Source organism: Colobus angolensis, unplaced genomic scaffold (genome assembly GCF_000951035.1).
Source record: "Colobus angolensis palliatus isolate OR3802 unplaced genomic scaffold, Cang.pa_1.0 Scaffold129, whole genome shotgun sequence".
In the NCBI taxonomy this organism is placed as follows: domain Eukaryota; kingdom Metazoa; phylum Chordata; class Mammalia; order Primates; family Cercopithecidae; genus Colobus; species Colobus angolensis.
The window spans coordinates 11,158,741-11,172,541 of NW_012114141.1; the positions used below are offsets into that span (position 1 = coordinate 11,158,741).

The 13,801-nt window shown below is 41.1% G+C and overlaps 1 long non-coding RNA gene across 2 annotated transcripts in view; it reads right to left on the minus strand.

The window, feature by feature from the left end:
- LOC105505793 overlaps nt 1–5,146 on the minus strand; it is an 11,952-nt gene extending 6,806 nt beyond the window's left edge. Inside the window, exons 1-3 of one of the 2 annotated variants that reach the window (XR_001000806.1) lie at nt 4,469–5,137; nt 2,339–3,459; nt 1,307–1,355 (exon numbers count right to left, since the gene is read on the minus strand). This is a non-coding gene — a long non-coding RNA (uncharacterized LOC105505793). Of the gene's footprint in view, nt 1–1,306; nt 1,356–1,879; nt 3,460–4,468 lie in introns of those variants that run through there. The other variant, XR_001000805.1, reaches the window with a different exon arrangement.
- Between the last annotated feature and the right edge of the window lie 8,655 nt (nt 5,147–13,801).

The window sequence follows — 13,801 nt, forward strand, 5'->3', positions numbered from 1 at the left end:
TCTCTATCTCCTGACCTCGTGATCTGCCCGTCTCGGCCTCCCAAAGTGCTGGGATTACAGGCTTGAGCCACCACGCCCGGCCGTTTTTTTATTTTCTTTGGAAGTTTTAGGATTTTGTTTTTATCTTTGATTTTCTGAAATGTCACCTCAGGATTCTAGATGTTGGTCTTTTTTTTTTTCGTCTTTCTTGATACTTCACCTGCTCTTTCAATTTGAAAACATGTATTTTGAAAAACTTTTTCTGTTTATTTATTGGCATTATTCCTCATTCTTATTCAATCTTTTTTCCTATCTGCAACTCCTATTAGATAGATATAAATTATGTTGCGTCTGAAATTCCCAGTTGTTTAATTTTTGTATATAAAAATAAAATTAGGTTTATGTTTTTATTTTGTAATTGACAAATACAAATTGTTTGCATTTACGGTATACAACATGATGTTTTGATACATATATACACTGTGAAATGATTAAATCAAGCTAATTAACATTTTCACCACCTCATATACTTACTTTTTGTGGTGATTTAAAATCTACTGTCTTAGCAGTTTTTGAGTATGTAATACAGGATTAACTATAGTCACTACGCTGTGCAATAGAACTCCAGAACGTATTCCTCTTGTCTGACTAAAACTTCTTACCATTTGACCAACATCTCCCCATCCTGTCCCCACTGTCCCTACCTACTAGCCTCTGGTAATCTCCATTCTACTTTCTGCCTCTGTGAGGTCAATCTTTTTAGATAGAATCTAGGTTTCCTAGGTTCATAAAATCTGTAGGTAATAAGGCTATAGGAGATTATCATGGATATTCTAACAAATGAGCTAGGCCAATGGAATAAATAAAAGGAATTTTTTTTTTTTTGTAAGTATTTGGCCAGTGTAGACAGCATTAAGGTAATTGTACAATCTTATGGCTTTAACATTTGTTAATTCATATAACTGCTTAAATTATTTTCTTCAGTAAATTTAATTTTTATTGAAAATGACTCTGAAAGCCTTCTTCTGGAAGATGAAGTAGAATTGATGTGGAAGTCTAACCAGGTTCTGTTGCAAGTGTCAATGTTATATTTCTAATTTTTTACTCAGTTATATAATTTTATGAACAATTGGAATTTCTGAAAGTCTTTCCATGAATTTAGTCTCTTCTGATTCCGTGATCAACATCATCAAAATGTAGTCCCTCAGCTATTTTCTAATATTCAAAGAGTAAGGAATTGACTGAGTTCAGGCATTGAATACCAGTATAGCTTAAGTGAAGAATTTACTGTGTTTACTATGTCTTGACAAATTGTCTTTAGTGTTACCCTGATCCATGTAATCCTCCTCCATGAACATGCTGAGAACCCTAGTTTCCTGGAAAGGACAATAATAATAGACAAAGTTTACTGAGTATTTATAGTATGTCCAATACAGTATTAATAACCTTATCTATTAATACATTGTCTCAATAGTCTTTTTTTTTTTTTTTGAGACTGAGTCTCACTGTGTCACCCAGGTTGGAGTGCAGTGGTGCGGTCTCAGCTCACTGCAATCTACGCCTCCTAGGTACAAGCGATTCTCCTGTCTCAGCCTTCTGAGTAACTGGGATTACAAGTACCTGCCTGTAATCCACGCCCAGCTAACTTTTGTATTTTTAGTAGAGATGGAGTTTTGCCATATTGGCCAGACTGATCTTGAACTCCTGACCTCAGGTGATTCACCCGCCTCAACCTCCCAAAGTGCTGGAATTACAGGAGTGAGCCACCATGCCCGGCCTCAATAATCTTTAGGATGTAGATGTTACTATTATTATTATTCCCATTTTATAGATGAGAAGAGTGAGGACCTTGCATAGGGTCTCATGTCAATTAGTAGCAATCAGGACTCAAACCCAGATAGTGTTAAACATTATATTATACTGACAGGCATTGATAATACAGCAGGAACCAAACACTCTTTGAAATGAATATATGCCCTCAACATTTGCATAAATACATGGAGCTCCATTTGTAATTCCTTGGGCTGCTGGCAGTTCATTCTATATAGACTTTGGAAGCCCTTTAAAGTAATGACTTTTTTTTTTTGAGACAGGGTCTTACTCTGTTGTCCAGGCTGAAGTGCAGTGGTGCTACGACAGCTCACTGCAGCATCGACCTGCCTGGGTCAAGTGACCCTCCTGCCTCAGCCTGATGGTTGCTCTGGCTGAACTTGAACTCCTGGGCTCATGGGCTTATGTGCTCTTCCTGCCTTGGCCTTCCAAAGTGTTGGGATCACAGGTGTGAGCCACCCTAATAATGACTTTATAATTTGGCTTCATCCCACACATATTCCCACTGCTCCCTGAAATGCTCCCTTACTGTTTTGCTGGGAATCTTGTTCTGATCTTCAAAATATAAATGCTCTTGGCTCTAGTGAATAATCGTTACAGATGATATGACAACCTGGATGACTTTTAAGCCATATATGGATGCATTTTGAATTAGATGCTCTCTCAAGGGGATTCCTGTTCCAGAATCCACAGTCTTGACTCTGCCTTCATGCACTGGCAGCCCAGAATCCCAGCAGGGGCTGGTGTGCATTTCCCATGCCTGCTGATCCTGCATATATACTTTGTAGAAAACACTTACAATTGCTCCTTTAGCTTCTGTGACTTAAAGTAGTTTTCCATTCTGGTGCTTCCTCCTAGATTATGACGTATGTTGAATTTAGCTCAGTAAAGGGCTCATTGGAAGAGTTTTTGTTGGGACTCTAATTTGTTTACTCAAGATGGAATGGAATGGAAGACCTCTTGGCACATGTCCCACGAAGCTGACTGGCTGGCAGTAGCTGTATTGAGCAAACAGTCCATTCAGGTTCTGGAGTGGAGAGTGGATCCAGTTGCTTATTGGGAGCTCTGGGAAGGCATGGGGCCCAATCTACCAGAAAAGAAGCACACGAACTGCTTACTTTTGACTGTTCCTTAGGAATATTCAACGCGAGACCTTTATTAATATAAAGCTTCCCTGTGTTTCCTCCTCTCTGGTCACTGAATCTGCAGATGATGAAATGACAGGATGCCGACATTCAAAAACTGATTAACTCTGGGCAGAAGCACGGTCTAGAATGAGAGACAGAGTGAGTATGCTGCTAAATAGGCATGTATTGATCACAGGTAGAAAGGGCTGCCCATGGAACAGCAAGCCAGAGCTGCTGGTAATGAGTCCTGGGTCTCCTTTTCTCATCTCTTCCTCTGAAGGGCTCACCTCTCGAGGAGGGAGGGCTCACCTCTCACCCAGGCGATTATGCTGGCCTCCAGCTGGGTCCCCAGCTTCCAGGCTGTCCGCCTTGGATCCGTCCTCTCTGTTCAGAGTCTCTTATCTCTGTGCTGATACCTACTACCTTGTCTACTCCCCATTTTGTGTTGCTCCCTACTTCCAAGCTCTTTAGTCTTCTTCTATAAATGAGTGAGGGCTCTTTGATGCCGAGGACTAGGTAGTTGCTCTGTGAAATGTGTTGAAGAAATGAATAAATGAATGAGAAGAGAAGGGGATGATTTTTCTGGGCAACACCCTCCATCAGTGGTTCTTCGTCTGGGGCCACATCTGAGCTACCTGTGGATGTTTTCAATAATATCCCAGTCAGGACTCCACCACAGTGAGGCAAGGACAGCTGTGTGTTTGAAACACTCCAGCTGATTCGAATGTGCGTCTCTGTGTGGAACAGCTGCCGTAGATTGGTGGGTCTCAAACTTGATTGCACATTGGAATCATGTGGAAAGTGTGTTAAAACAGTTTTTTTTTTGCCCCACCCCAGAGTTTCTGATTCAGTAGGCCTGGGGCAGGGCCCAGGAATTTACATTTCTGATCAGTTTCTCTGCGATTACTGATGTTGTGGGTCTGGGACCCACATTTTTAGAACCAACAACCAAGATTTTTCAACAGCTATAATGCTTTGTGTTACCAGTACTCAGTCTTTAGCTGCATATTAAAATCATAATGGAAGCTTTCACAACATACTGTTGCCAGAGTCTCACTGTAGCTAATTATAACCAAAATATGTGGGAGGAGCCTTGGGCGTCTTCCGTTTGTGCAATTTCCCCATGTGATTCTCAAGCACAATGAGGTATAAGAAATGCTGCTCTAGATCTTTGCTACTGAAAGCATGGTCCTGTGACTGGCAGTGCTGGCACTGTCATTGTTTGGGAGCTTGTTAAAAATGTAGAATCTCAGGCCTCACCCTGGACATACTGAATCTGCATTTTAACAAGACATATAGGCAACAAAGTTTGAGAAGCATTGCTCTTGAGAGCTCTGTTCATCTCCTATGCTCAAAGAATGATTTGTTTCTTATCTTCAATATTAGACTGCAAATTCCCTCAGGAGAGGCTTCTTGATTAATTCATCCTCAAGCCCAGAGCACCTAACACAGTGCCTTTTTTCATACAGAGGTGCTCAATAAACATTTCTGAATGAACAGATTTTCCTGTGAGCGTTATCTCGAAGGTACACATACACTTTTCTTCTTCCCACCATCTGCTCTGCCTCCCGCTACCTTCCAGGCAACATAGACCTCACGTTGTCATATCACTTTCATCACCTCCTGGTAGACTTTGTATGTTTTCACCCTCTGAATCTTATGTTGGAATGTGATCCCCAGAATTGGAGATAGGGCCTAGTGGTGGCTGTTTGGGTCATGAGGGAGAATCCCTCATGAATGGCCTGGTGCCTTCCTCATGGGAATGAGTGAGTTCTTGCTGTTAGTTTAGAATTTAAAAGAGCCTGGCACCTCCTTCCCTCTCTCTTGCTCCCCCCTCTTGCCATGTGACATGCCTGCTCCCCCCTTGCCTTCTACCATGAGTAAAAGCTTCATGAAGCTTCACTAGAAGCCAACTATGCCAGCGCCAGGCAGAAATGTGAGCCAAATAAACCTCTTTTCTTTACCAATTCCTCAGCCTCAGGTATTCATTTATAGCAATGCAAAACAATCTAACACACCCCCAAACCTAACACCATTTAAAAAAAAATCTCATGGGTAGTAATCATTTCCGACTTGCTTGATATTTCAAGAAAAAACAATCTGGACTCTTCAGGCTCCATTTTTCTAGAACACGTTGCTACCCAAAGGTTTGCTGTGTGGGCCAAGGCTTTGGTTTCATCTGCTTTCACGTAATGGAAGTTAACATTCTTCTCAGAATTTCCATCACCATGGTTACTGGCACTGAGTGGCTTCCTTTAGAATCTCAAAAAGATTCCTGTAATTATTTTTTTCCTGGTAATGTGTAGAGATTAAAACAAAAATTAAAGATGCCCTATCACTGGGCACTGTTCATTTGCCTCACCATGGTAGAAATGTTTTACCTTTAGAACCATTTCGATGCTCTTGAGAAATGGTCAAGTTGAACATCTTTGGGAATGAGTCAATCTCAGTAGGCTTCTAGAAGCCAAGTGTGGTCAGCAGAAGAATGCCCCTCCAAGTCCCAATTAGTCCTAATTATTCTACATCTTAATCATCGCCCTTTTCCCAACATGTGAATATGTTACCTTATCTAGCAAAAGGGTCTTTGCAGATGTGATTACGGTTAAGGACCTTGAGACTGGGAGCTTATCCTAGATTATCCCAGTGGGCCCAATGTCATCAAAGGAGTTCTTAAAAGCTGAGGATCTTTTCTGGCTATGGCAAACCAGAGAGATGGTAGTGTGAGAAGAGCTTGACCTGCCAGGAATGGGGAAAAGGGACCAGGAGCTAAGAAATGAGCACAGTCTCTAGAAGCTAGAAAGGGCAAGGAGACAGATTCTGTCCTAGGGCTTCCACAGAGGCACCAGCCCTGCTGACACTTTGATTTTAGCCTAATGAGACCTGTGTTGGACTTCTGATCTACGGAACTGTCAGACAACAAATTTGTGTTGTTGAGCCACCAAGTTTGTGGTGATTTGTTATAGCAGAAATAGAAAACTAATGAAGAGAGCAAGGCAGCTTTTTGTTTCTAGATATGTTTGGAGGTAAAGACCAGGTTACAAGCATCTGGTGAAGAGTCTGTTTTGGTACATTCTTTTGCATCACATAGATCTTCTCAGTTATCAGAAAATGATTTTATATTTTGGTATAAACTCTGTTTCTAAAATTTCCTTCCTTTCCCTTCCCTGATGCGAAGTAAACTTCAGAGGATCCAGTGACGGGATGGAAGGGTAATGAATATGGCAAGTTGTGTTGGAGTTTGAAGAGTATAGATGTGGTCTCCTGCCCCCAAATATACTCTCACCCAGTGTTTGAAATTTCGTTATTAGAGACCCATGGCTTGCATCTTCTTCAGTTTTCCCCTATTACAGGCACTTATACCTCCAGAGAGGTAACTGCTATAAGCCCTTGTGGAGAATTCGGTTACTTTACCACTCCCTGTGGGACAGATTCGAGACATTATATGGGAAAGGTAAAGGAAGGAACAACCTTCCTGCCATCATAATTTTTTTTTTTTTTTGGGACAGAGTCTTGCTCTGTCACCCAGGCTGGAGTACAGTGGCGTGATCTTGGCTCACTGCAACCTCCGCCTTCCGGGTTCAAGTGATTCTCCTGCTTCAGCCTCCCGAGTAGCCGGGACTATAGGCGCACGCCACCATGCCAGGCTAATTTTTGCATTTTTAGTAGAGATGGGGTTTCACCATATTGGTCAGGCTGGTCTCAAACTCCTGACCTCAGGTGATCCACCCACCTCTGACTCCCAAAGTACTGGGATTACAGGCGTGAACCACTGTGCCTGGCCGCCATCATGATTTTGTCAAGAACTATTTATCTAAGATAGTTAAGCAAATTTAAATGAGATGCTAAAGGAAAATTGTGTGTGTGTGTGTGTGTGTGTGTTTATTTAGTGCCTATTCAGTGGCAGGTATTTTATTTAGGCTACTGCATCTAGCCTTTCAACAGCTCTGTAAAATGTCAGGTGAGGGGTTTTCTTTTACCCTACTTACAAGCTAATAAATTAACCTATTAATGTTTAAAATGTATTTTCCAGCGATTATTAGTCTCTTGTTTCTGATGCTAGCCGAAGACCTGAGACTCCTCGGTCAGAGACAAAGAACTTTATTACTCACCATCACAGCAAAGAGCATCAGCATCAGCTCCCTTTGCTACTAAGATTCAAAGGGTAAGCTGACACAGGTCCAGAGGTATACTATACCCACAGTGGGTTTGTGTCATAGCCAAGGAACATTGAACTTGGAGAATCTACTACTTTTATAGCAAGTAGTAAGTAGTTGTGTTCTTTGTTCCAGGGCGGGAGACATTACTTTGTCCTCCAAGTTGCTCACTGCAAGCACAACCCTGACAAATAGCCTGGGTCAAGAGTACACAGGGCCTTGCATTCTTGGCATACCCTGCGCACTGCATATGGGCTTGAGAGATCCATGGAGAGAACTGTCTCTCCCACACAAAATAGGTACTATTATTCCTATTTCACAAACAGGAAAGTTGAGGTAAAAGAAAGTTAAACAGCTAATGTAAGGAAACAAGGGGTAGTGAGACCAGGATTCAAATCCGTATCTATATTCTGAAGCCCATGATCTTTTTACCATATATTGCTGTCCACTGGGAGGGCTCTTGGAAAAATAATTATATCACATCGGTCTTTCATTATGATTCACATATGATAACAAATGCAAACTTAATATTAAAAAACTTCCAGAAGGTGCTGAGATTTCTGATGGGTATGCAAAGATATGTATTCATCTATTCATTTACATATATTACTGAAAACCATCTATGTATCTGCCTCTGTGGTAGGAATGGATGGAGAACACACAGAGAAAGGAGTAGAAAATTTAAGAATATGTTCATATGTGGAATATCTCAGTGCCACTTAACACAACAGTGTTCTAAATTTCCAAATTCAAAACTTGAGAGTCTGTAGAACTTTGACATTCAGAAAAGCTGCCTTTTTTGAACTCCTAATCACTTTAAATTGAAAGTCACTTCAATCTCTTTTCTGCAGCTTCTCTGGATCTTTGGTTTCATTGAAGTATAATCTGGGCAGCTTCAGTGGGAATTTATCACTGTATTAAGGAAGAAGATACATTTTGATTCTGGAAAACTCAATCTCTTTTTTAAAGGTGCAAATGTAAAAAGACACTTGGAATAAATGTTAATGTGATTCATTGGAAAAATTCTTTCAATTTGAACTCTCTGCTCATACAAAAGGATAAACTCACTAAGTTCTCAAACGTCTCCAAGGAAGATGGTGATAATGGAGGGTTCAATTGTGGCACTTCCGTGTTTCTGATAAAAGCTGAGAATGAAAAAAAAGTGACCCCTTTGACATTACTTAACACATTACTTACCAAAAGCAATTATGGTTGTGGGCTTTGGAGCAGGGAAATTCTCAGCTTCCAGAAAGCCTATGGAAAATATTTAAGTGTAACCCCTTTCACTCGCCCCATTCCTGTCTCTTCTATTGATCTAATTTTGAGATTTTATATTCCTTATGAATGAACTCCTAGAGATCTTTGTCTGGAACCAGGTCTACTTTGAAAGTTGAAACACTGATTAATATGCCTGTGTATTATTCATATAAAAATGTCGGGAAGGATGTCTGTCCACTCATGTCGCCATGGCTATCCTGGGGCCATGGACTTACAGGTGGTTCTTTTGCATTCTCACCTGAAGGTGGGTTACTTCAGGTGGAGCAAGAATTCTCTCCTTGTCCCTGGCTTTCCAATTTGCAGTTCACTTCACCCTGGATTGTTGCCTCCTTTCTTTCTTGCAAACAGCACATGAGTAGTTCTTCCTTAGTGCAGGTGGGTGGGTGTTTGGTGGTGAAAGAGAAAGGGGAAGGTGGGCATGCAGAAACAATTGGGGCTGCCATGCTGGTCAGGCTGTTTTCCCGTAGGCCTCTTTGGGTGTTGGTAGGCATAGGGTTGTTGGTACCTTGGACCTGCTGGACCTTTCTTTCTGTTCATTCATTTCACAGTTATTTACTGAGTGAGGGTATGTGCCAGATGCTTCCAGGGGATATAGCAGTAAACAAAGCAAATTTCCTCTTTCATGGAGTTTACATTCTAGTAGACAAAAGATAAAAACAACTAAAATATGAAATATATCAGGCCATGATAAGTGAAGGGAAGAATAACAGATTTGGATAGAGCAGATGGAGAGTGAAGGAAGATGAAGGTGAAGGGAGCTGTTTTTGCAGGTGAAGGGGAAAATCCTTCCTGATAAGGTGCTATTTGAGTGGAGGCCTGATGGAAAGGATGGAAGGGGCTCAGGGGCTGCTATTTCAGGCAGAGGGAACAGTACACATAATTCTGAAGTGTGAACGTCCTTGGGCTTATCGAGGAACAGAAGATAGTTCAGTGTAGCCAGGGCAGAGTGAGTGAGCTGGGAGCATAGGGAAAGAGGACAGGGGGTTAGCTGTGCCCCAGGCCCTGTACAGCCTTGCAGGCCACAGCTTGAGGGCCTGAAGATCTTAGTTAGGTAAGCAGGAAGCATCAGGGGAATATTGAGTGGATAAGTGACTTGCTAGAATGTATTTTAGAAGCATTGTTATCTTGTCTATAATTTATTTAAAATATTTTATACTGGACAGTGGGTTTTAACACTTAATGACCTTTTTTCATTAAATGTTGAAGAAATACATCACTATGTTATTGGGTATATTTAATAATCACATTCAATGTTGTAGTGAAATAGGGAAGTGATGCTTTCCAGAAGAGAAAATAATCAAATAGAGATTTGCAAAGCCATTTGCTCATATCTCCAGAATGGGCATGAACCTTAGTCCCCCTGCACAGGTGTATGAGAAATGTAAATCTTTATCTTCCCATCAATATACTCCTAGCATGAGCTCCACTGTTCTGGGATTTCCTCTTCTATCTAAGTTTCATGTAAGTCAGGGGGTTAGGATGCAACAGAACAGCAATTCTCCAAGTGTGGTTCCCAGAGCTGCAACATCAGTATCACCTGAGAACTTCTCAGAAATGCAGATTCTCACTCTCCACCCCAGGCCTGCTGAATCAGGAGCTGTGTGGCTGGGGCCCAGGAATCTGTGATAACAAGCTTTCTAGATAGTTTTGATGCACGTTAAAATCTGGGAATAATTTCCTTATGGTGTCAAGTCATGGGCGAGGACAGGTAGTCTGTAATGTCGTCAGTCCACAGCCCACATTGGCATCAGCTGAGACGTTGTCTTCGCCTGTTGATCCATGCAGGGTCCAGCTTTGTTCCTCATTCCTGACTGCAAGCTCTTTCATGTCAAGTTTTCTCTTTCTCTCAGCCAATTTTTGGGCCATTCTTATGGCCCTGTGCATATGACGATTCTATTCTCTCTCTATCAAATTGAGCTATGGGAAATTTTATGGTTGTTATCTAAACTCAGGCTACTTTGGGCCTCAACATCATGAAATTATCCTGCCATGTCCTTGTTACTCTGAGGCTTGGAGAACTCATACATCACACGTCCATTTCTTTTATGGGGTCTTGCTGTCTTCACAGCCTCAGCCCCAGAATGGGAGTCCAAGTCTTCTTCACTCTCAAATTGCCTCATACTTAACTGAAATTTCTTTTACTTTCCTTCTCCCTTCAATAGTCAAGATAATGTTTTCTAGTCTCAGGCAAGAAAATTTGCCTTGTTCTAGAAGAATCTCATCTACAGCACAAGCTATCCATCATCAAGGTAGATAAAGACACCTGGGGAAAGATCTCAAACATTAGCTTCTCTCATTGACAAAACAATTATGCTGTTTTAATTTATAAATTGAAAAACATTATTTTAAGTGTAATATATCTCGTTTTAAAAATGTGCTTGTATGTGTGCCAAATGCCTCAGGTGGTTGTTAGATGCCTCAAATTTGGGAAGTCCTGAACAGTATCCTCAGTTGTGATAACTGAAGTTGCCCACCTCTTTTCTCTTATTGATTACTAACCTTTCATGGAACCAGTGAGCCAAATTCTGTGGGTTTGAGTGTGAACTGTATCATTTATATATTGTCTGCTTTTCTTTTGTCCTCACTAGCTTGCAACAATTAAAGGCAGGTAATTATTATTATTATTTTAGTCACTGTAAACCTGAATACAAATGAATGATTGAAATTTATTTGGTTTTGAGTTGATCTAGATGATTAAAAAGATATGTAAGTTTTTAAAAATTATACTTTAAGTTCTGGGATATGTGTACAGAACGTGCAGGTTTGTTACATACACATACACATGCCACGGTGGTTTGCTGCACCCATCAACCCGTCATCTACATTAGGTATTTCTCCTAATGCTATCCCTCCCCTAGCTCCCCATCCCCTGAGAGGCCCCAGTGTGTGATGTTCCCCTCCCTGTGTCCATGTGTTCTCATTGTTCATCTCCAACTTGTGAGTGAGAACTTGCGGTGTTTGGTTTTCTGTTTCTATCTTAGTTTGCTGAGAATGATGGTTTCCAGTTTCATCCCTGTCTCATCATCACTGGTCATTAGAGAAATGCAAATCAAAACCACAATGAGATATCATTTCATGCCAGCTAGAATGGCGATCATTACAAAGTTAGGAAACAACAGATGCTGGAGAGGATGTGAAATAGGAATGCTTTTACACAATTGGCAGGAGTGTAAATTAGTTCAACCCTTGTGGAAGACAGTGTGGCAATTCCTCAAGGATCTAGAACCAGAAATACCATTTGACCCAGCAATCCCATTACTGGGTATAGACCCAAAGGATTATAAATCATTCTACTATAAAGACACATGCACACGTATGTTTATTGCAGCACTGTTCACAATAGCAAAAATATATGTAAGTTTATTTTATTTTATTTTATTTTTTTGAGGCAGAGTCTTGCTCTGTCGCCCGGACTGGAGTGCAGTGGCCGGATCTCAGCTCACTGCAAGCTCCGCCTCCCGGGTTTACGCCATTCTCCTGCCTCAGCCTCTGGATTAGCTGGGACTACAGGCGCCCGCCACCTTGCCCGGCTAGTATTTGTATTTTTAGTAGAGACGGAGTTTCACCGTGTTAGCCAGGATGGTCTCGATCTCCTGACCTCGTGATCCGCCCATCTCGGCCTCCCAAAGTGCTGGGAATACAGGCTTGAGCCACTGCGCCCGGCCATATGTAAGTTTTTAAAAAATTACTTTGGAATGAAATGAGATTAAAAAATTTTTAATAAACATTTTGTTAACATCTGAGAATAAGTTCTCAGAAACCCAGAGATACTTAGGTTCAAGTTAAAGATATACTGGCTTTGAATCTCTGGAGTCAGTGGTTTTATTTTTGTATGCCACGGACACCATGCCTTTTGGAATCATGGCACTTCCTTTGCCTTACCATTCTTGCCCCAATATCCCTGTCTGTATCAGATGTATTTGTGCATTTTGTTTTTTAAGGGAGAAATATGGTCTTATTTTTGGAGAGAAAGAAGCTGCACTTGGATGTGAAATGAAAGGATTCCTGGAGATGATGAAACTGATTGCATTTGCAATGTTTTTATGACAAACTGGATGTCATCAATCCTTGTAAATATGTGACTCGTAATCACTATTTTGGAGGAAGAAGTTGCACCAGCACATTTTTAGTTTTGCTTCTAATCCACAGTAATTTAAAGTGGTCAGAATCTAATTATGCCCGTTTCTGATAGACATTCAAAATAAGCCAGTTTCTTAGCTCTAAAGCTTCATGAGGCGCCCACGCAGGAGTAGCCGAGATCTTATAAGAAGAACAGCAAAATACAATCCCCTTACCCTGACTATTTTAAGGCAGCACTCTGTCAAAGTGCACTTTTCATTCCCCAGATACCTTTCCATGGTGAATGACCATGGCACTGAATGAAAGTGGTCTGAAATGTGGAGGAAGAATTAACTCCTTGCAGAACATGTTTTAAAAGTTCTATTTGTCTCTGATACATGAATTGTCAGCGAAGCCTCTCAAACTGCCCACTGGCTGTGCTTTTGGGCTATATCATTAGTCAGCCAAGCTGATTAAGACTAATTTTAGTCAAAATAAATTCGTGCCTGAGCAAACAACCCATGTGCGGATTCTCAACCAGAGGCAATTAAATTGAGATTCATTTTATGGTGGAGACTCAATAACTACTGTGGTTTTTGACATCATGCTAATGAACCAATGGCAAAGAAATGTCCCCAGTGTATCAGACTATCCTAGAATTTATTTTCTATATTTTTTCTCACTTTAGAGTTGCTCTTTGACTCTGGCACATCATTCTCTCTGATAATGGTTTCAAATCAGCTTGTCTGATTCATGGCTGCACAGAGAAGGTTTTCTCAGGAGCTAGTGGAATGGTTATTAAAAAAAATCATGGAGAGGCAGATGGGAGACTATTTTACTGGCTCATCTGCTTTTGCAGGGAATGATTATACATTCAAAGTAAGTGGCACCAGAAGTCAAATCTAACTGAGGTTAATCTCACACGTTTCCTTGTAGAGAACTTAAAATACAGCAGCAGGGACAGCCTAAAAGCTGATCCCTGAGGACACGGTCATGGTCATGCTACAACCTGGGACTGAAGCAGATCTGAGAGGTCATTTACTTGAGGTTCCAGCCTTCTTACAACCTCGTTGTCATGATATTTCAGTCTTTGCTTGAACACCTTGAGTGATGGGGGAACTCATTATGTCCATTTGTAGGCAGTTAAGTGTGATATAATTCTTCCTTCTTTTGAGCTGATATTGACTTCTGAGTAGTATCCATTTATTCATTCATTAATCCTGGCTATACTCTTTGGAAGCAGCATGGAACAAATTGATTTTCTGTTCCACCTGGCAGCTAGCTTGGGTGTGAGCTAGAATGCCATTTCAAGTCTTCTACAGACTAACTGTTCCCAATTCCTTGGGTCATTCCCCATATGAAATGGGTTGGGTA